Genomic DNA, 23309 nt, shown 5'->3' with positions numbered 1-23309 from the left:
TCCCAACTGGTGAGGCGAGGAGAAGTCTATTGCCTTCAACAGGCAGGCTCACCTCAGGGCTACATTTATTCCTCCCTGCCTCCCATCAGAATCATTTAAGACCCCAATTGCTGTAATTTACCAAGGTGCCCTTTTGCATTCTGTTTTTAAAATGACAGTTGACAAGCTACCATATGTGACCAATAACTGCTACTCGGAGTTAAGATCTGCAGATGGTGATAGACGTGGCGCCTGGCATGCCATTAGCCGTGGGAGTTATCAATTATAGACTAGCCAAAATAAACTCTTCAGAAATTTCCTCTGGGTGTTAATCATTCTGAATCACATTCATTCTCGCACTTTAGGCAAAGATGCTTGACCTTATTCTAAGCATAAACACAAATATTAAATAATGTATCTATTATCACCTGAAGTCATTAATAAACTTTTCACCCCAACAACAGTTGGAATGAAAAAAATATATAAATTAATCTCCACAGCAAAAATGATCGAATCCCAAAGTTTCACTGACTTGCTTGTTTTTCTACAAAATAAACTACTGTGTGAATTTTGCTGTGTCAATTCACATACTGAAAAATATTAAAATTGTATTCTTTAAAAGTACAATAGCTAATTCCCTTCCTGCCATGATTGCAGGGGACTGGACTAGATGGCCTCTCGAGGTCCCTTCCAGTTCTATGATTCAAACTGCCTTAAAATATTACTGTACAAGGCTGGGGAAGTAAATTAACTCAGTCGCCTTTCATTTCTGAAGCCCTAGGTTCAAACCCTGCTTAGGTTACACAGTTGCATGTGTTTAGTGATCTTATAAGAATATCTGACTACATCAGAAACATACACCAGCATATAATTTGATATGACTGGAATTCTCTGTTATTGAATCTGCCCACAACATTCTAGTCAGTGTTATATCACTTTCATTAGCACTAGATTTAGCCATACAAACGCTGATTAAAAGAACACGAACACTAAAAATGTTGATCTTAAAGACCTGATTTAGGTCACCATATAGCTGCAGTCATCAAAAGTGTGTGTCACAAGGATGTCTACTCCCCAGGGCTAATGTTACACTCTTGCACAATGGAGCAAAATATTTCCATGTTTGTTTTTATTACTAAGGGCCAGAGAGCAAGTCCCTTACTCCTGCTGATGAATGTTTACTCACACAAGTAGACCCCAGTGAGAGTAAATGTTCACCAATGAGAGCAAGGGGCTCACAGTCTGGCTCAATGAGAGCTTATAAACAGCGTTTAAAAATGGAATAAAGGTATTTCCCAGAATCTCTTAAGTTGACAACATCCCTTTAAATTTTACTTCAACTCTTCTTAAAAAAAAAAAAAAAAAAAAAAAAACTTTTTTTCCCCACTTGGTTTCTAAATTGATTATTTATATCTTGTTTCATTATCAAGCTTTCAGCTACCAGTAAAAAGCTTGATGAGAGAGAATGTACAAAATTCCTCAAACTATAGAAAAATCCCCTTGGGGTTTGATCATTGAAGAAAAAAAAAAAAACAACAACAAAAAAAAAAAAAACTTATATTTAGTGAGTATTAGATAAGATCGAAACTACATACTAAAATACTGTACTTTTTCTTTGATTTATATAATAAACATGAGAATCAAAACTAGGGAACCAGAGGATTTATTTGAGATAAATCACCTTTGATCATTATGCCACTCAAAGACTGAAGCAGGGATAAGGCACGCATATTAATGGAGAAATGTGTGAAGTTAGCAATGACTTTTTTCAGTACTTCTTTTGTTAGGCCTTCTGTGACAGGGGGTACTGGCCCCACACTGGAGCGGAAGGGGTTAAAGCAGCGCTCTTAGCAGCGGAAGCCTATTCCCCCTCCTCAATCCTGCTGGGCATGTTCCAACTGCTGCTGCAGGATAAAAAGGAGCAGCCTAGCTCAGTCTGGGCTGGCTACTGAGGATGAAGGATGCATCTTGCCACTTCCCGCTGATGAGCAGCCAGGATTCCAGACAGTGGGAGCAGAAGATGCTGAGGCCCAGGTACTTGCAGATGCCCTAGGGAGATTGCAGTTGCCACCAGAGGAGCCCAGAGACTCTGAAGACACTGACTTCAACTGCAGGAGTCATGGTAGAAAGTAGCCCAGGGAGGGACTAGCCAGTGACCTGACAGCAGTGGGTGTGTTGTGGGTAGATTCCTCACTGACTGTCCTGGGGAGCCCCATTGACTCTGGCCATTAGGCTATGCTTCTCTGTAGTCCAGGTAGCCCCATTGGCTTTAACTGCAGGCCTGCCACACCTTTCATGGGGTGTACTGGCCCTGTGACCCAAGTTCCCTCTAAGCTGTGCAGCAGACTATAAAGGGCTGTGCAGCCTGTTAGGGGGTGGGTGGGAACTGGAGAGGGGAGCAAGTTGGGGCATGCAGGGCTGCTGTGGGCCTCTCCCCCTTTTCTGGAGCTCTGTGCTGCCAGTTGGGAGAGGGCTGGGGGAAGTCCTCTGGCCCCAGCCCTGGGGCAGCCTGCCTGCACGCACTGCAAACTTCTCATCCCTGGCTCCACCCCAGAGCCTGCACCCCCAGCCAGAGGCTGGCCCCTCACCCCCACACCCCAACCTTCTGCTCCAGCCCTGAGCCCCTTCCTACACCCTGAGCCCCTCATCCCTGGCCCCACCTTGCAGCCTTCACCCCTACACCACAACCCTCTGCCCCAGGCCTGAGCCCCGTCCCACATGCTGAACCCCTCAGTCCCACCCCATTAATTTTGTTATGTGCACCAATATGAAGCTGATTTGTCACACATCAGTTCCATATTGGTGCACATAGCAAGATTCCTCTAGTTTTTCCCCCACTCATGTGCAGAATGAAACACTGCCCGCAACACCTTCTTTGAATCCCTGTTTTAAAAATTCCTGCCTCAAACCTACTTGCTTCTCCAGCTATTGCCCCATTTTCTTCCTCTTCTTTGCCCACAGGCTCTTTGTTTGCCAGCTACTCTTACTTCAGCTTTTTCTCCTTAGACTCCTTCAGTATTGTTCTGCTCTCCATGTTCTACTCAATCTATACTTACCAAGGCAACCAATAATTTTGTAATGCCTAAGAACCTATTCTCATTGTTGATCTGATACTTTTTCAAGCACACATGGTTCAAGAATTTAAAAAGTGATTTTAGCTGCCTGACTTGAGACACTTTTGAAAAGGCCTGGTTTTTCAGAAATTGCTATGCACCCATCCTCTGAAAATCTGATCCCTTCAAAGTTCTTCAAGATGAGCAAAACCCAAAACCAGAGGCACCTAAAAATCACCAGTCACTCTGGTAAGTCCAGGGCCGGCTCCAGGCACCAGGCACTCAAGCACATGCTTGGGGCGGCACCTGGTAAGGGGCGGTGGGGGGAGCGCGGCGCGGCATTCCGTGCGGGGGGCGGGCTCCGGTTTCGCAGGGCTCGGTGAGGGGGCGGCACGGGCATGGCGCTGGAGAGGGGTTCCGGCCGCGCTCCGCGGGGGCGGGCTCCGGCGGCGCGGGGTGCAGGGGGGGGCGGGCTCCGGCGCTCGGTGGGGGGACTCGGGGGGCAGCGCTTTTTTTTGCTGCTTGGGGTAAGTCTTATCCTTTGACTCCTGGGTCTAGTCTCCTTCCTAGGTTATCCCATGATATCCTTATCTTTCCATTTTTGCCTCACTTGTTATCTTCTCCCCTTCTTGTTGGTTTCTCTCAGGGTTCTCTCCCTTGTCTCTTCCTTCTGCACATGCTCCCTAGGGAGCATAGTCTTTCACTACATAGCTCTATAGTGAGGACTCTTAGAATCTCCTTTCTGTTGCCAACACTGTAAAAATTATGCCAAAAAAGGGCAGTTGGTCATGGGTGGTGAGTACCATAGGCTGGGGGAGGCTGTGCCTCCCCCAAGCAGCCAGGCGTAGCTCTGCTCATGCTCCATGCCCAGGTCCCCCTCCTGCTTCCTGCTCTGCATGCGGCTCCAGTCCCCCTGTGCGGTAGCCCCAGCTTGGGTTGGGCTGCACTACCTGCCCTCCTGGTGCTTTGGGGCTGGGGGGAGAGAGTTAGGCAGGGGCTGGTGGCTGCAGGATGGTGGGGGGGGGCTTTGGGGGCTGTGTGTGTGGAAGGGGTGGGGCACCAGGACGGGACTGAGGGTTATCCTCTCCCAGCTGGTCGTTCACGTGCCACCCATGGAGTTGGTGTTTGTGCTGTAGTGCTGCAGACAGTGCACAGATAGAACACTAACCCCTTTTACTCTTTCCACCTCCTCCCTCAGGCACTACTCTGGTGTCTGAAGGCATAGAAGGACTGAGGTGGGAGGAGGAGGGAAGAGCCTTCAGCCAGCCTGCTCTGCACAGTACCATCTAGTAGGAGGAACAGTTTAAAAATGCCTCCGTGAGGCTGGTCAAAATTGTTTGACTTTAGAAATTAGTATGCAAATTTTCAATTAAATTTCCAATTAACTTTTTTGGGGGGAGAGAACTGGAAAAACGTAATTTTTTTTAATCAATGCAACTTCTCAGACAGCTACATGTAGTCTAGGATGCATAGCCATTGGTACTGGATTAAAAAGGAGGGCAATCCTGACCAAAAAAATAGCAGCACTGGCTGTTTCTCTCTGTCTGAATATCCCACCAGTCACTCTGACTCAACACAACTAAAATAAAATGCCTTACATTTCTTCATAAACCTTCCCTTCTCTTTCTCTGTTACCTCCAGTATTCTCCCCAACACAAAGCTCAAACTTTGTGTCATATTGGGTTCCTCTTTTTTTCCTATATCCAGGTATTGCTAACTCTTGTTGTTTGGTCTCTATAACAGCTTGAACTTCCATCTTTTCTTTTCTTCCTTATTTCAACCACTAGTATTCTGGTCCATTCCCAGTCATCCCTTCCCACAAAATACATGGGAAACAAATCAGCTCAAAAGATCTGTTCTCAGAGAGGAATCTACCTTACTAAAACTAAATCCTCTTCTTACATTTGAGGGTATCCTTCTGTAGAAACAGATAAGATCAATAATCAGGCTAGCCCAGTATCCTGCCTCTGATACTCATAATACTTGAGAAGAAGCTGTAAAACCCTGCAATGGGCAACTCTAAAATAACCACCTGTGGCGGGAAGTTTCTTCATAACCTCAGGCAGCAATTGGTTGACTTATGCCCTGAAGCACGAAGACCGAGACCCCTAATAAGTGTTTTTCTTTGCTAGTATATCTGTGGATAGTCTTATTATCCATATAAAGTTCTTATTCCTAATGATCTTGTGGCAAGTGAGTTTCACAGGTTAATTAACAGCAGTGTAAAAAAAAGATATTTTCTTTGATCAGTTTTAAATCAGTTGGATTTCCACCCCCATCATGATCTGCTGTTGTATTCTTGATTTTTTTTTTATTGTAAATGCCAAGGAGAAGGGACCTTGTCTTTCCATTGACTTGCAGATTGCCATGGTCATCTATGGTAACATATGAGGCACTGTATGTGCTTGTACTGCTCTATCAATACTAGACTTCTATACCTGTGAAAGGCGAAGAAATGACTGGAGCTAGATGAGATATCCTTGCATATTCTTATCAGGCTTTTGTTCCAATTAAGCTTGATAACGAGGGGTATAAGAGCATTTACATTTGATGCACATTCAAGGACTTCAGATAGCAATTATACTTCAAAACTTTACTTGAGCTGAAAATCTGAGCACTGGGACCTTTTGAAGATTACATTATTTGTGAAGAAAGGGTGGAGAAATTATACAGCTCTTTCCACATTAGAATATGAACACCGAGGAACAAGGCCACATTCAAACCCTGAGGACTATTTCATATCATTCATGTTATTAAAAAGATAAAAGGCCTACTCCTGCTCCCGCAGAAGAGTCTGGGTGTTCAACTATTTGCATGTGTGTGTAAATTCACTCATAAGTAGTCCCATAAAATTACGGTATTCACATGACTGGGTCCAGAGGCACTAGCCAAAAGCCCCACCCCTTTGATTCCAATGGGTGCAAGATTAGGATTCAAAGTTCTTTACTGGATATGTAGAAATTCTACAAAAAGCCAGAATTATAACTTGCCCTTACAATAACATGCAGAGACTTAAGAGACCACAAGAGGGGGATGGCAGGGAGGGGGGCACAGTTAACTCTCCAGGGCCACTACTCCCCCATCTGTGCAGGTGGCTGGTGAACGGGTGGGCAGAATTGAGGAATCGATGGAGCCATGACTTCACCATCTGAACACAGCAGCTAGCAGAGGTGAACTGCTGCAGAGGAGTAAGTAACTTGCTACACTAGAAGCAGATTATTTCCTCAGTGGAGGAAGAGGAGGCACATCTCATTCCTTAGCCTGCTCCTGAGGCACTAGCCATCACCCTTGAACTCCAGGCAGATTGTGTGGCCGAGCCCTGACACTGAAAGACAATAAATGTGGAGACAAGAACACGAATATTTAGGGGAAATCAAGTTTTATCTTCAATGTGGAGCAAAATTTTCTCTAGAATTACAAGTGATTTCCTAGGATCTCATCCATTTCATGGGGGGGGGGGGGGGGGAGAGAATGTGCTTATTCACAATAACTCAGTAAGCTCTATACAATGATAAAGGCAAAAAGCTAATTATCATGAAACTAAAAATATATTTCCATAAATAAAGCTATGTAGGGCAACGTGAGGCATAGTTCTTCACTCAGTAACCTTAATGAGAGTTATCAAGGGGAGAAGAGACACCTTAGAATTTTTATAGATAGTTTTTTCCTGTCAATAAAAAAGCACTTCTTACCACATTGACTCTCTTTTTGATATATGCACCCTATTTTGGGGGGAGGGGGAAGGAAGGGGGTTAGTTTGCTTGTTGGTTAAATGCAGATCTCTACAATTATTAGCCTGAAGGATCCTGGTACAGAATAAGTAAATATATATAAAATATTAGCAGGACACTGCAATGCAAAAAGGATGTTAAACTGTTCAAGCAAGGGGATGACATAACTAATACTGACATAATTTCCAGGCAGCAAAGCAAAACTAGGTCAATGTGGCTTGACCTATCTAACATAATAAGCATTTTTTCCAGATTTTTACAATGTAGGCTGTGTCTGCAGGCATTAATGTCCTCTGTTATCAATGTATAGTGTTGTCACTCTGCTTTAATGTCTTATCACCATGTTGTGTTAATTAGACCAAAACAATATAGTGCACTTTTGAACTGTTTAACTCCCAGTTAGGAATCCTTACCTAACTGCACTCTTTTCTTTATCCAGTCAGAAAAGAGCCACCATTAACTCTTTACAGCCACTGGTTTCAAGGGGCATTGTTAAAGCTGGTATCTGCATCAAATGATATTAATCTCTACCAGTTGCTCGATTCAGTGCATTTTTTAGTTTCTAAACCGAGGGACTGCAAAGCTCATTTGATTAAGCAAACTGCATTGATTTTGACCCTGCTATATCACGCCAGAGCGCAGGTGCAGATCTGTGCATGGAAGTGACTGGGGCACATATATGCAACTTTATTTCCTTCCACCCTTTGCCATTTTGTTTTCTTGTCCCCTATTCTTTACCCAGGTAGTATGCTGAAAGTTACAAGAATCCTGCTGTCTCCACATTTCTCTTCCAGATTAGCCCTGCCTTTCTGTTCTCTTGACACCATGTCTGTTTTGCAGTGCATATTTCATTTTTCAGGGGACATGGGGAACTTGCTGGTTTAACTGCAATTTTTCATAAAGTTACATCCTACACTTCTGCCTTTACTTGCTATATTGCAGCATAGCACATTAGTCTCAACCACAATAAAAGTCTGATCCTTGTTATTGAAGTCAAAGTTTGTAGTTTTACTGGAGAAAGTTTGGAACAGAGTGTGACAGTTTTCTGGGTTACCAGGACTGAGCATCATCTTGTTATCCCCTCCCTGTAGCAACAGGTAACCTCACTGGACTCAGCGAGGTGTTGGCTCCCTAACCCCATGCTACTCACGCACTCTTCTCTGGGCCCTGCCAGTAGGGTTGCCAATTTTGGTTGGATGTATTCCTGGAGGTTTCATCACATGACAATCTTTAATTCAAGATTAATCTTCAATTCCTGGAGACTCCAAGACAATCCAGGAGGGTTGGCAACTCTACATGCCAGCCCTCTCTTTGCCATGCAGGTTAACAATAGGTGCACCCCAGTCCCTGAGTCCCTCTGAATCATTCCCCTGTGATCTCCAGCCCTTGACACTAGCTAATCACAGAAATTCCAGATCCTCTGCCCACAAAGGATCAGTGTAGCCCAGTTTTACCTTAAATCACAGTTCCTATATAACACTGTACTTGTGAGCACTTATAATAAAACAAGAGTAGGTTTATTTTTAAAGAGTGCAGATTTAACTAGAAACAAGAGATAATGGTTGAAATGAATGTTTACAATACACAACTATCATAAAACACAAACCTGGGTCTACACATCAATAACTTTCCTAAAGTAGGTTCGCCCCCCACAGGTCAGTCTGCTGCAGAGCTGGCTGCCTTCACAGAAACCAGGACCCAATTCTTCATGAGAACATCCCCACTTCCCAAGAGAGCCCATCCACATCCTTTCACTTCACTCTAATATATGGAATCAGTCTTTTGCCAATAGTCACAGACATGGCAATCCCCTGTCTGTTGTAATGCCCATTTTTTACCTCCAAGTGATTTTGATGGTTTGCTGTTGGCTTTGTTGGTTTCCATCGATAGTCTTGGGATGGAGCAAGGCTAGAACACTGAGCCTTGCTTTACATCACTGGCTAACCAAAGTAGGGTGACAGTGTCCTGCTTGAATGGGCCATCATAAAGACATACTATCCCCTCGTGACTAACTCTTACTCCAAGTCCATAAACCATATTCCTTAAATATTACCCACTTATATCACAATGATTATGAATCTTGACCGTTTATAAGCTTTCTGTAGGTACCTTTACATGTTACTCTTTATGGATAAATAGCCTGCAAGATGTGTTTGGTATAATAAGTGTTAGGTCTGAGGTGAGTTGTTTGCAAAAGACCAGGGATCCTTGGCCAACAGGCCTCTGTGTCAAACATGGAAATTCCCAAACTGAATCAGATGAGGACCATTTAGTCCACCATCCTGTCTCTGACAGTGGCCAGCACCAGATGCTTCAGAGGAAGGTATGAGAACTTTGCAACATGCAGATGTAGAATAATCTGCCCTTCACTCTAGGTCTCCTCCTGGTCTCTAATAGAAACTGGCTTATGACCTGAAGCATGAGTTATAATTATTCCAAAATTTTTGGATAACTCTGGATATTCTTGATATCTAAAGCTGGTTGATAATTTAGCTGAGAATTTTCATTTTTCTATTGGGAAATCAAATTGAAATATTCCAATTCACGCTGACCTGACCAGAAATGAAATATTTTATGTTTTGTTTCATTCAAAATAGTTCAGCAAAACATTAAACTGAATTTCCCATCAGAGCACTGCTTTGAGGGTTTGCAGTTCAGACCCCATTCTCTATGGACCAGGCTCCCGTGTGGACTATAATCCAATGTGGATTTCCGTCTGACTAAACTACTTAGTGCATCATGAGTCATATGACTGTGGGTACATTATGGGGGATGTAGTCCAGCCATGGAGACTAGCCTCTACGGGAGAAAGGGAACATCTGGTGCCTGAATTACAACTCCCATGAGGTAATGTGCTACTAGGGGAAAATACAGTTTAGTATATTTAACAGGCTCAGAATGAAACATTTTAAGTCAGTTCAATAAACTGAAATGAAACATTTCATTTCAAGAATGTCAAAATATTTTGTTTTTTTATTGAAAAGGTAAAGTCTGAATCTCCTTTTTTTCTGGATTTATGTCCTGCAAAAAATGTGGGGGAAAAGGAGACAGACAGGCACGTAGGTTCATTTTCTAAACTTTCCTTGCTCTCCTAATTAGCGGAACTTAGCATTCTCCCCGAAAACATTGGACCTGATCCTTATGTGATGTAAATCAGCAAAGCTCCATTGACTTTGATAGAAACTGCCAAATTTATATCAGTGGAGGATCTGAACCATTTTATTTAAACACCAAGTGATTCTGCTCATTACTTTACTAGCTTCATAGTATTATGGCTCAATCTAGCAAATGTTTTAAGCACATCCATAGCTTTATTCACATGAGTAGTCTGAAAGAAACTAATCAAAACTAGGGCTGCCAAGCAATTAAAAAAAATTGTGATTAATTGCACAATTAATTGCGCTGTTATCCAAAAATGTAATAGATACCATTTATTTTTTTGTTTTCTACATTTTCAAATATATTTCAATTACAACACAGAATACAAAGTGTACAGTGCTCACTTTATATTTATGACAAATATTTGCACTTGTAAAACAAGAGAGTATTTTTCAATTCACCTAATACAAGTACAACAGTGCAAACTCTTTATCATGAAAGTTGAACTTACAGATGTAGAATTATGTACAAAATAACTGCATTCAAAAACAAAACAATGTAAAACTTTAGAGCCTACAAATCCACTCAGACCTACTTCTTGTTCAGCCAATTGCTCAAACAAGTTTGTTTACATTTGCAGGAGAGAATGCTGCCCGCTTCTTGTTTACAATGTCACCACCTGAAAGTGAGAGCAGGTGTTCTCATGGCACTGTTGTAGCCAGCGTCGCAAGATATTTATGTGCCAGATGCACTACAGATTCATATGTCCCTTCGTGCTTCAACCACCGGGCTTCCAAAGGACATGCGTCCATGATGATGCATTCTGCTCGATAACGATCCAAAGCAGAGCAGAACGATGTATAATGTTTAGCATATCTGGCACGTAAATACCTTGCAATGCCAGCTACAAACATGCCATGTGAATGCCTGTTCTTACTTTCAGGTGACATTGTAAACAAGAAGCAGGCAGCAGTATTTCCTATAAATGTAAACAAACTTGTTTGTCTGACTGACTGAACAAGAAGTAGGCCTGAGTGGACTTGTAGGCTCTGAAGTTTTATATTGTTTTTGAGTGCAGTTATGTAACAACAACAACAACAACAACAAATCTACATTTGTAAGTTGCATTTTCATGATAAAGAGAATGCACTACAGTACTTGTACAAGATGAATTGAAAAACCTTTTACCATTTTATTACAAATATTTGCATTATAAAAGTGAGCACTGTATACTTTGTATTGTGTTGTAATAGAAATATATTTGAAAATGTAGAAAAAAATCCAAAAAGATTTAATACCTTTCAATTGGTACTGTTTAACAATGTGATTAATTGCAATTAATTTTGAGTTAATCGCATGAGTTAACTGCAATTAATAGACAGCTCTACAGAAAACTCATGTGAGTAAAGTTACACAGGTGCTTAAGTGTATTCAGGAGCAGGCCATATTATATGGCACTTCTACTCAACTTAATGAGGACAGTAAAAGTCAGTGCTTTTCACCTCTTTTCCTAATCTAATTACAAGATTTATACTGATTCCCCTAAGCAAAACTGTCATTAATGTACAGTTAAAGCTGGGATTCGGTTCCCCTTACAAAAGACTAAAATGTATTGTAATATAACATTGCAGCTGACAATGTAAATGTCAATGTCAGAATATTTTCTGTTAAGGATATAACTAACTTCTCTATTGTAATTTTTTCATTGCATGATTATATTGTACTCTGCTCACCATGTCAGCCCATACCAAGAGGCAGAGGGTGTGGGTTTGAGGAAGCCTTGGTATGGAACTGGAACAACACATGTAAGTTTTAGTACCAAAAACCCAAAGAGAAGTGGCCCCAAATACAATGTTCAAAGGGCACTCGTCAGATTTTGCATGTGTCAGAATCATTTCCACACACACCCCAACTGTACAATTAATTAAATGCATCACTGAATCTCACTAATAAAATGGGACAGGATCAGACCCTGTGCTACTGAAGTAAATGACAGTTTTACCTTTGACTTCCGTGGACCAGGATCAAAACACACACAGAGAATTTTGACTCTGAGTTGGGGAGTTAAAGGGTCAATAGTCAAGGTGTGATGGACTATCAAGTACCAACTCCTTTCAGCAGTAATAAAAATGTATTATTGTGGCAAAATATTGTCACTACAGTCCATTTTGTTACAACAAAAATTGATACCAAACCCATTGCATCTTCTCAGTCACTGTCCCAGGAGTAGAACTTTAGCTTTCTCTTAATCTTTTTAGTATTTTTCAAAGTGTGTTTAGACCTAGACATGTTACAAGAAAAATCTAATCATATTGCAGGGCCAAATAAACACCTTAAAGTGTTATATTCCAGCTTTTTTGAATTGCACATCTTTCCACCCATATCACCATAAGATGGTATAATAAACATCTACGAAGCTGCAGGAAACAGGGAAGTATCACTTTGAAATATTAAGAGCTATTTTTATTATAAACATCAGATCAAACTGAACTTCATCAAACCGTTTTGGTGCCTTTTAAGTTCCATACAGGGTAGATTTCATATTACAGGCTTGAGATCTCAAGTGATGTACAATAACTCTTTACAACCTGCAGAAACAGTATAAGCACTAAATTGCTGCACAGTTTTTCTGCACATTTGTGCTAAAGGTGGACTAGTGTATGGGAAACCTTAAAAGGTTTGGAAGTTCAGTTCAAATAAGCCCTGAAAGTTCTGAAGCTTATTCAAACCTTTATCCACACTTCTGTGTATCCCTTTTCTTTCTCTCTTACTAGTGTAAGAGGGGGACAAGGCCTGCTATTGTGGGGAACTTTCTTGGCTTATACACTACCCCGATGAAGTGGGCTAGTGAAAGGATCCGAGTCCTCGCTCCCCCTTCCTTTACCTAGAGGCCTGCCTGACCTTGAGGGCTCCCTTCCACTCTCCTGTGTGGCAGAGTCCTCAGAACCCCAACAAGGCTGGGCCCAGGATTCCTGGGGGCCTGGACCACCAATTTTGCCATGGTCACTTAGGGCAGGAGCTAGGGTGACCCCACTCCAGCGTGCTCTCTCTGCACTGGATGCTTCCCTGACCCACTGATCATGACATACAGTTCAAAGCAAGTACAAAATTATTAAACAGCAATCAATTTTTAAAAATAAGGAAAAAATGCAAAAGGTTAAAGGAAATCACACAACCCTGCTCTGTGGCATGGGGACATCACAAACAGCAGTCTCTGGAATGTAAGAGAAATCCACAGTCTGTTTCTCACAAGTCCCAGGCCTCCTTCTCAGGCCCTGGCTGTGCTGCACACTGGGCATTTGTTCTGGCGGTGGCCACATGCTCTCAGTGGCAGGACTCTTCTTCCCAGTGTCAGCCACCCATTGGCGTTATGATCCCCCGCCCCCAAGTCTGGCCTATAAGACCTCTTCGATGGGGGCATCTCCCTGTACTGGGCCCACTGCCCGGGGTCTCTCTTGCTCTCCCCAGCTGCTCACTGCACCCAGCTCCTAACTGCTCCAGCCCCAACTCGGCTGCTGCTCTTGTTCCAGCCCCCTGGGCTGCTTTTTCTGGCCCCTCTGGCTCTGGTTGCTGCATCTCTGCTCCCAGCACAGGTCTGCTCTGTGGGCTGCTTCTGTGCCTCTGCTCCCAGCACTGACCTGCTCCCTGGGCTGCTTCTCTGGCTGGCACGGCCCTGCTCCCCAGCTCGGCCCCATCAGGGTTGGAAGGGACCTCAGGAAGTCATCTAGTCCAACCCCCTGCTCAAAGCAGGACCAATCCCCAGACAGGTTTTTGCCCCAGATCCCTAAATGGCCCCCTCAGGGATTGAACTCTTAACCCTGGGTTTAGCAGGCCAATGCTCAAACCACTGAGCTATCCCTCCCCCCTCAATCTGTGACCCAGGCAGCTCCAGCTCACATGGAGGATGGGACTACCCTGGCCTCCTGACTCCCTCATTAGCCTGCCCATGCCCTGCCAATCAGGCTGACCTAGAGTATTGGTGTCTCCCCGTTGCCCCTGGGGATTGTGAGTCTCAGGGTCCTGACTTCCCATTGACCCTTCCCCTTACTTTTAGTACTGGGAACTAGCCAACCGACCCCCCCCCACACACACACACACAGCGTTTTAGTAAGGGGACAAAAGTCCCCTTACATTCATCTCTGCCTCCCCGCCCCTATTTCCTCCTACCCCATCTGATTCTTCTCCCAGACTCCATCTTTCTCCTCTGCTGAGCTCCAACAAGTCCCCTGAGCATTTACTAATTCCTCAGTTGCAAAGAGTATCCCTGACTCACCCTTCAGCAGACCCCTTACCTTTGGTGCTATTCTGTTGATGGACTCTAAGGTCTGGCACTATTTTTACTGAGCTCAAAGGCTTCCCCAGGTTAGAAGGGGTCCAGAATGCATTGCCCCACCTTTGATCCCACAGAAGCCCTGGAATTTGTTAGATTGGAAGTCAGCAGCCAACCCAGCAAAGAATGCCAGACATTCTGAGAACCTGAGATGTATTTCATCAAAGGTAGAAGCCTGTTCGAGATTAGTGAGAGAGATACACATCTAAATAATTTAGAACCTAATAAAAGGTTTAGGTTTGGTTCTGTTCAAGATGGGGGAGAAGGCTCAGATTTTATTTATTCCAAGTTGGTTATGCACATCCATTGTATATATATTATTTAATAATATGCTATTTATAAACTAATGATATCATTAAGTAATTCAGTATAAAGTTAATAAGGAAGTGGCTATGTCTGCTCTGAAATGTTTACTCTTAACTCTGGTTTAAATCTATCATGTAAAGTTTTTGTGAACTTCAAGTCTGACCTCTACAGGTAGGTAACTGAAATGTGATCAAAAGATACTGTACCTAAGTTGTACAAAGATTTTATTAGACACTGCATAAGGCCAGTCTTCCAGCCTTAATACACAAACCACGGACAAGGTTTAAATATGTAAGGTTTTATTTTTAAAAACACTAATATGTGCATTTGGTTCAAACAAATTCAGTTTTATGAAAGGCATATACTGATCAAATAGCACCATTTTATACTTAGATTTATTTCTGTTTCCCCTCTCCACCACCACCCTCAAACATGGCATGATCTTTCAGAGCTATAGAAGAATGTTATTTTCCAATTGATAACATAAATTTGAGTTTTTCAAAACTTACATTTTTAAAAGTCTTGTTCGGTGCCACCTTTTTCTAATCATAACCAACTATTCTAACAAACTATCCTTTGTCCAGTGATTGAGTCCCCTCTGTTCCCACAAACCTACAGCACATGTTGCCATAGTTACTCTGCATGTCTATTTACCACACAAGTGATCAAAGAAAGCAGACAACACACACACACACACACACACACAAACCTTGCCAGACTTCCTACCGGGTAACATCCAGCCACTAATTAACTGATACACTCTCAGCCCACAGATTCCATATACTTGTTTTCTTTATTATATATGGCACACAAAAACAGAAGTCTAGAATGAGAATTTATCTCTGAGAAAAGACAGCCCCTGGGGGAAAAAAAAAAAAAAAAAAAAAAAGACGGCATGGAACTCTAAGCACCACTTCCTAAAGCAAGTCTTATGATTACAATATTTCAGGACAAGGATATAGATTTCTTAGCAAGGAATAAATTAAGAATTAAAAAAGGTGCACTAAAGAAAGTAGGAAATAGAAACCACATGCTAAAAAGCTAAACATCTGTACGGAAGAGGGATGATTTTATGTTTTACATGTGTTATCGACTAAAATTCTATTCAGCATGTATGCACTCTATGAATCATATACTATAAAAGCTATATGACTACAGCTATGATAAATAAGAACTGAAATGGCCTCTGTGCCTTACAGATTTTATCTTCACTTTTAATTAGGTTCATAATGATCCATTAGCAAATTGCATGTCTTACAGGACCCTTTTATAGGACTGTGGGCCCAGTCCTGCCCTGATCAAAGTCAATGGGAATAGTGCCATTGACTTGAGTGGAAAATAAAGCCCTAAATCTGCCTTCACAGAATTCCTATGTGCTGCATTATGGTGTTAGTATGTTTGAGGATATTATTTGTTGTGGGCAAAAATAGTTTGAAAATGGGTTTGAATATTACAAATTAATTGATTACCTAGTTTCTATTAAATCCATTTGGGGAACCTAAAACAGATACCACACTGCCCTCTCCAGTTTTAAAGTAAATACCAAGAATACGGACAAGCAAACTGCACCCAGCCACAGTGGCCTCAATAAATCTTGGACCGCTGACACATCTGTGTTCTTATCTAAACTTCTGATCTTTGAGAGTTCTTACTCTTTTGATCTCTCTTCCCAAGTAGTGAGCTGGTCAGAGTTTTAGTAGATGGAAATTTCAGTATCCATAGTGAAGCTGAAGTTTTGTTTCCTGGTATAGTATATATTTGGCTGGCATGTTAGAAATCCTCTTAAGAAACTACACAGTTCCACTTCCTAGGGACATATTTTTGACTAGAAGCCTAAAATTTCCCAGCTTCAGAATGACCAAGGTGCTTTCAAAGATGTGATGTACACAGCTGTTGTATGGAAACTTCACAATTTCATGATAGAGGTTTCAGTCGAGTTATTATTTATATCAGACAGAACAGAGACAGTCACAGCCCTTGCTGAGGTTTTAAATTACCTCCTAATAAAAGGCTACTTCTTTTTACCTGTTTCATTTATGAATCTCAGCACAGCATTCCGTACAACCAACCAATGATGTCCCGCTAGGGATTGTTGGCCTGGCACGACTGTAAAACAGGTTGAATCCTATCAGCCCAAGAGGCAGCATATTACATTTCTATGAGTAATTTCTGCTCTTCAGCTAGGGTAGTTAGCTGCATTGCACTATTTTGAACCTATGCACTATTGTTCAGCATCTGTATGCTGCCTGTGGGCCAGATCATTCATCAGCAAAGTATATTTCATTTCAATGCGATGACACAGAGATTTGTTTGATAGTTAACCCTGCAAATCCAAACTATACTATGATTATGACAACAAATTGGCTGGCAGATAGAAAAGGCACATTTTTTCCTGAGTACTCATTCTCTTCAGAAATTTTCAAATAAAATCAGAAGTGATTCCTAACCATCTCATGCCTCCAATTTCATGGCACTTCAGTTCCTGAATATTTTGCTTTCTTATTTTGTACTGTCCTTTGGTCATCACATTTGGAGGCTTATCAAGATCTCCAATCACCATTTTAAAGATGCAAAGAGGCTGTTTGATCTCTGTCAACATATGCATGATTAGTCCCTTCAACTCTAAACTATTAGGTCACTGGTTTTTGTTCAGCAAGAACTAGTAGTAAACTAGAGAAAACAGATTTTTCTCTGCCAAACTGAAATATTTCACACACAAACACCACTGAAATCCAGTAGCAACTTCAGAATTGTGCATGTGGTATAAGTAAGGTCAACCAAGTTGGGAAAGCTTACACAAAAATGTGTGTCTAAACCCACAGGGGCAGATCTTCACCTGCTGTGAAGCTCCATTATGAAGCTATGACAATTTATACCAGGCAAAGGTCTGCCCTACTGGATCTGGTTCTTCTCTCATATACAGAGGGGAAAAACCAGGAGTAACTCCATTAAGATTAATGGGGCTGCAGCAATGTAAAGCTACTGTGAGGGGATAATCAGGCCCATATTCTCAACTTCATGGATGCAACTTCCCAGGAGATACTGCTGCCACAGAGGAAGTAGAAAGAGGAGGACTTCTGTTGGATGGAGGTGGGTATTATATAATGAGTCAAAAATATTCTAATGCTAAATCTGTCCCTCCTCTTTTCTTTTTATTGGGGAGTCCCTAAAGAACTTTAGTGCTTTTTATTTTCTCACTAACTCCCACTCCCCTTTTTCCTCTTCTTCTCTCCTGGTTTCCTCTTCTTATTTATTCACACACAAATACACATTTTACAACCATCTGCTTCAAATAGAAGCATCCCATCTGTTTGTAGCAATGTTTGTTTTGTATTCTTATGCTCTGACATATACCAACTTTCTTCTGATCCTCTTTGACACCTCCCTTTACTAAGGTTCTTTTTTGTGGCGACAATGCATTCTGCTGATCACGTAGATAAAGGACTAATTGAACCCAAGCAATGCATTATGTAAACTTTAGTTTCCATTTGCACTCCACTGTGACAAGAATTCCCCTCCTCCCCCCAACAATCTTTAAAAAGGTAAAAAGCAGGTTTTTGCCCACTCGCAAAAACTGCTTTTCCTCCACATATGGCAAAATGGTCTAAAATACATGAGTGCTTCCATCTTGTTTTCAAAAAGTGGTTGAAAAAAAACAAATGCTCCATTTCCACTGCAGGTGCAAACTCTACTCCTGCTTCTACCCTCCTTTCCCCTCTACCTCCTCCCTCGCCATGCCCCAAGTCCTACTGATTTCAGAAAGCTGCCTGAATAGACTATGACTCTCACAAAGAAACAAAAACATTTTTCTCACAGCCTGACTTTCATACAGTGGCTATTCGTAAAACAAAGTATTGATTTTAAGATGTTGATTTGCCAGGGTCTTTAATTCAGAGCCGAGCTCTGCTTTAAGGCTGAGATATACATCTGCCACTGCTCTGTACTCTGTGTTCTAACTGCATATTTTAATTGCAAAACTACAAACAGTGTAGTATCAAATTGTTATCCCATTGTGACCTTCAACTTTGAGAATAAGCAAACAGCTGCTTTTGTCCATTCATGTAGATAGCAAGCTTTTAAAAAAGTAAGCGTATTTGAAAAATCATTGGTTTTCTAGGCTCTTTTATGCAATGTTACAGTACTACTTTTGAAAACGGCTTGAGACTATTATATTTTAAAGCAACTGAAAAATTTAAGTATTGGCAATTTGTGTGTGAGTTGCTGTGCATGTTTAATAAATCACTCCCACACACCTCTACAGTTTAAACAACACATTCTTATTCTACATGTCACAAACAAGGTTGTGAGAAAGTCTACACAACATATTTAACCCAGGGCAAATTGGAATTGAATTACATAGCCTACAAACAGCTTTCATGCCATTTACAAAATTGAATCAAACAATGAATTGCATGACATCACTTACTAGCAATAAGATCAAACTGAAAGATCAGACTGCTTAATTTGTATTTATTTATAAAGGATCTTCAGGCTAAAAATCTAAAGGTTTCTGCAAATGCGATCTAGTCCAACAAAGCAAATATTTACAGACCAACCCAACTTTTCCCCCCTTTGCTCCCTCCTTTATAGATCTCTAAATGCTTTACAGTATGTTCCTTACCTGCCTCATGTTTAGAATTCCATAATCCATCCAGCAGGAAACAATCTGAATTCAAATTTACAGTGTAATTTCAAAGTAAAAACAAAAATCCATCAGCAGTTTCCATATAAACAAGCTGCTAAGTTTCTCTCTCTCTCATTTTCCTTTATTTTTTGCTGTGGGGACTCTTCCTAAGACAATGTCAAGTTTTGCAACCTTTCCTCTAGCCTATTAAAAGTCAGGCGTAGGAAGGCAACTGTCTGCCTTGCTCTTATTTCAAATCACGGCTCAGATATGTAGTAGTTGGCTGAATTAGGCCATGAAATAGCCTCACCAATCAGCGGAAAGGGGAGGGAGGTATAACACAGAGAGACTGCCTACATGAGGATTAGGAAAGCTTTCAAGGATTTAAAAGACTGAAAGCAGCTGGAAACAGTGTCTAAGGCTACAAAGGGGGAAGTCAATTTGTGGTATAAGAGATTATTTCCATTCTTATCTTACTGCTCTGGGTCTGCTCAAAGTTTAACAGGCTCCTGAGATTAAAACACACACACACACACACACACACACTCGAAAAGTAAATAGCCAGTAAAAACTACCCAAATATTGGAGAGATGCCCAAATACTTAACCAAAAAACTGTAAGGTGTAGTAACACCCATTCTATTTAGAACCACATATGTCACTAGCAATTTAAGAAACATTTGTTTTTGAAGTCCTACCAGATTACAATATATAAAACATAAGAAGTAAAGAGGGAAAAACATGCTATATCTAATTTACATATATACCAAATATATATGTGCCCTGAGGAACAGAAACATATGAACATGTGCAAACAAAGCTATAGAAATTACAAAATGTTCTGTGATAAATCCTCATTTGTCTCACTAGTAAATGTATAACCCTCTCCATAACATTTTACTTTAATTTTTCTCTTTAGGAAGGGTGATTCCTGGCTTCCCTGGGGGGCGGGGGGCGGGAATCATTCTTGCATACAGGTTCCAAACCTAAGGTAGTATTGTACCCTACTTTGAATTGCAAGAAAATATCCAGATTATAAAATACAACTGGTGGAGCTTTGTTTCTTTGTCCAATAGGACCTGTTTTTAGTTGCACAGCACGCATATGTCCCTTAGTGGCTTTCTTTTAAAATGGAGCTGTGTGTAACATGTGGCTGCTGCTTGACTTGCACCATTTTTAAGCCAAGAAAAGGGGCAGATCTACAGAATTATACACTCACACCACCTCCTCAAGTCTCTAACCTCCCCCCCCCTCGCCTCTCCCTCCACCCCCTCTTTCCCAGCCTCAAACTTAAGATCAGTTTAGAAGCTTGCTAGTTCCTCTGTTCCACTCTAAATGGAAATCTGTCTTTTGATCTCCAGGGACAATCAGGCAAATCTGATGTCTGAAGAAAAGCCCCATGGTCATGGATTTGCTACAGCAATGGCTGTTTCTATCAAGGCAAGAAGTAGTCACTACTCAGAAAATTCCTTTCAACTCCAGGAATCTTTTGCACTGAGCTGCAGAATAAGGTGTCACAGTGATGTGTTGCCAATAGTTCAATAAAGGGATTCTTAAAATGTGTTTTCTTTTGGCCTGTGATAAGCTCCGAGTACCAAGGCTGTGTATGTTGTAGAAATGGGAGTGAAGGACTGGGGAATCTATTCCTTTGTTTTGCTATTTAAATGCTTTTTCTCAGATACACACAGCTGAGAAAGGAAGTAATACCATACTGGACCAGATGCTCTGCTGCAGTCAAAGAACACACTGCACAGCTCAGGGTGGAAGGAGGAGGGGAAAGGTGGCTTTAAGATACCTTTCCACTCTCTTGACCCTGGCCTGGCTGTACACTGGTATGGTCCTCACACTTCAGTTAAAGAGTTCACTGCTCTCACTTTCAGCCCTAACGGGCCAACATAGCTGTTGTGAATAAAGGCATGAGGAAAACCCCAACCATGATATCTACGCGGGGCCAGAGGGGTTGACTTAGTGATCCTGGGGCCAGCTACAGAGGCTTTAGGGACTCTTTCCATTGCTGGAGCAGCTCTAAGTGGCTGCAGGGTAGAGTGGTGCATTAAGTGCACTTTGAAATAAATGTTTATATTGTTCCTGAAAAATATCTACATCCCTAGCTTAGGGTTCAGATAATGTAATTTGAAATGTGTATATATATATATGGTATGTGAAGACCTTTTACTGTAGATAAACCTAGGAGAATCCTCCCTGGGAACATTTTTGGAAGATACCTGATACTTGGGCCCAGACTTGCAAAGGTATTTAGGCATTGCTGCACTCAGCATTGCAATGGCTAACTGATTATGGAGCATAAGTATAATTTTCCAAAGGGATTTAGTCACGGAGGAGCCAAAACTCCCATTGACAGTCAATGGGATTTAGGCTTCTAAAGGCCTAGATTGTCTCATTTTCAAAAGTTATCTCCTAAATCAGGTAGGCATTGCAAGGCTGAACACCGCAACACCTAAATACTTTTAAAAACATGGACTTTGGTTTAATATGATGCATTCTAAAAGAAAAAAAATGCTCTTCTGAAGTAATTTGAGCCCCAGAGATAAGTCTGCTGTGGCAAAGGTGATTTAGCAGTAGCCAGAGAGAGGCAAAATTTTCCAAAGGCTGGGGAATCACCCTACACTCTCTTCAATTTGGAGTCAGAGTTTTAACAAGGGAGTCCTAAGAGCTGCCTCCAGCATTTCAGTGGGGCTCTCACATAACAACAGATGCAGTAGAAACTCCTATGTTGAAAGAATGAGGAAAGGTGAAGAAGGTTTCTAGAAATTTGCATTTGTTAAAATGCCACACACAGTGACTGGCAATCCATATATTTTCTCACAAGATATAGGTTTTATCTTCATGACTAGTCAGCGGCTTATGGCATCAAAAATTGACATGGCCCTATTTGCTGAAAACCAATACCTGTATGGTGTTACTAAAGAATCATTCCAAAGAGATAAGGATGCATGTTGTGGGGAAACATTTTTACTCAGGTAATCTAAATATCTCACCTGGTCAGCATTTTATCACCTGTTCAATTCACTTTTCACATTCAAGGAGTGTGGTTTGTGATTAGTCCGTAACTGTCAATACACAGTGCAATCACCTGGGAGGGTGGATTTTGAAAGCTTGGTTGTTCTGACATTCTGCACTCTCATAAGGGGGCTGGAAAGGTTCCTATTCCAAGTCTCCCACAAGACAGAAGATAAAGAGAGATGGACCTGACATAAAATCTTGGCTCTAGACACCCTGAAACTCTGGACAATGTTGAAAAGATCAGGGTTTGGGACCAGATTTCAATTTACTTTGCCGCTAGGCCCCTAACCTAAAGATAAAACAATATGACTGAGAGGTTGAGGAAGTGTCATTACCATGTGGATCGGTGAAAGGGCAATGTCATTCCCGGCCCCTCCTGAACGACTATTTTGCTTCCATCTCTGGAATAGAGGGGACAGACAGTAATTTTACCGGCTTCAGGGAAGAGAAAGAAGATTCCACTGCTGGAGGAAGAAACATTTAAAATCCAGCCCCTATTGCCTCTGCAGATGACATGAGGCTGCTGCAAGGAGGAGGAGAAGGTTCGATAGCTTGGTTCCTCCGGCATGGTAGAAGTGCTTTCTCATACCTTCTCACTAAGCAGCACAGGGGAAGAGGTGTCTCTCTGAATATGCAAGCTCGGCTGGGAGCCTGACATTTTTCCGAAGAAGATTGTGAACATGTCTCTTTGAAAGAAAAACGATTACAAGTGTACTAACCTACTCATGGGTTTACATTTTTAAAGCTGTCTTCACGATCAGTAAGGGCTGGAGAGTCACTTTTTAGTCTATAATTAGGTGGACTAGCATTGACGATATTCAATAGACCTCTCCCCAAAGTTATTATATACGTGGGACCCGAAACATCAGTCCCTAATAATGAAACATATATGCACTGCATCTTGGTAAAAACAGGCTATGTATTATTTTTCATTGGGACAAATCCCATTTTTGGCAAACTCCAACTGATTTCAATAGGACTGGGGGGTTGGCCAATGAGAATTAGTGTATTGGACAAGTTTGAAGTTTTTATAACAAGACTTGTAAAGTTCTGAGGGGAGGGGAAATAGGTTGAAACGGTGTTGGTTTTTCAGTTCATAAAAATTGTTCTAAGTCTCAGTCCTCAAAATGGCTTATCCAGTTAACTCTGCCCTAATTAATCTCA

The 23309-nt window shown here is 41.6% G+C and overlaps 1 protein-coding gene and 1 long non-coding RNA gene across 7 annotated transcripts in view; one reads left to right on the top strand and one right to left on the bottom strand.

The window, feature by feature from the left end:
* MID1 (midline 1) overlaps positions 1-23309 on the bottom strand; it is a 329164-nt gene that overhangs the window by 183423 nt on the left and 122432 nt on the right. The window contains exon 1 of one of the 6 annotated variants that reach the window (XM_034757117.1): positions 19120-19517. The exons of 4 other annotated variants lie outside the window; for them this stretch is intronic. The gene's annotated coding sequence lies outside the window, so the exon portion shown is untranslated. Of the gene's footprint in view, positions 1-19119; positions 19518-23309 lie in introns of those variants that run through there. One more of the 6 variants, XM_034757175.1, reaches the window with a different exon arrangement.
* LOC117870028 lies at positions 1928-20662 on the top strand. Its single transcript, XR_004643875.1, has 3 exons — positions 1928-2013; positions 17321-17588; positions 20483-20662. It is a non-coding gene; the product is annotated as an uncharacterized LOC117870028 (long non-coding RNA).

The sequence above is a fragment of the Trachemys scripta genome, chromosome 1 (genome assembly GCF_013100865.1).
Source record: "Trachemys scripta elegans isolate TJP31775 chromosome 1, CAS_Tse_1.0, whole genome shotgun sequence".
NCBI classification, from domain to species: domain Eukaryota; kingdom Metazoa; phylum Chordata; order Testudines; family Emydidae; genus Trachemys; species Trachemys scripta.
The sequence above is the reverse complement of the archived record's forward strand: the minus strand, read 5'-3'. Positions and strand labels throughout refer to the sequence as shown.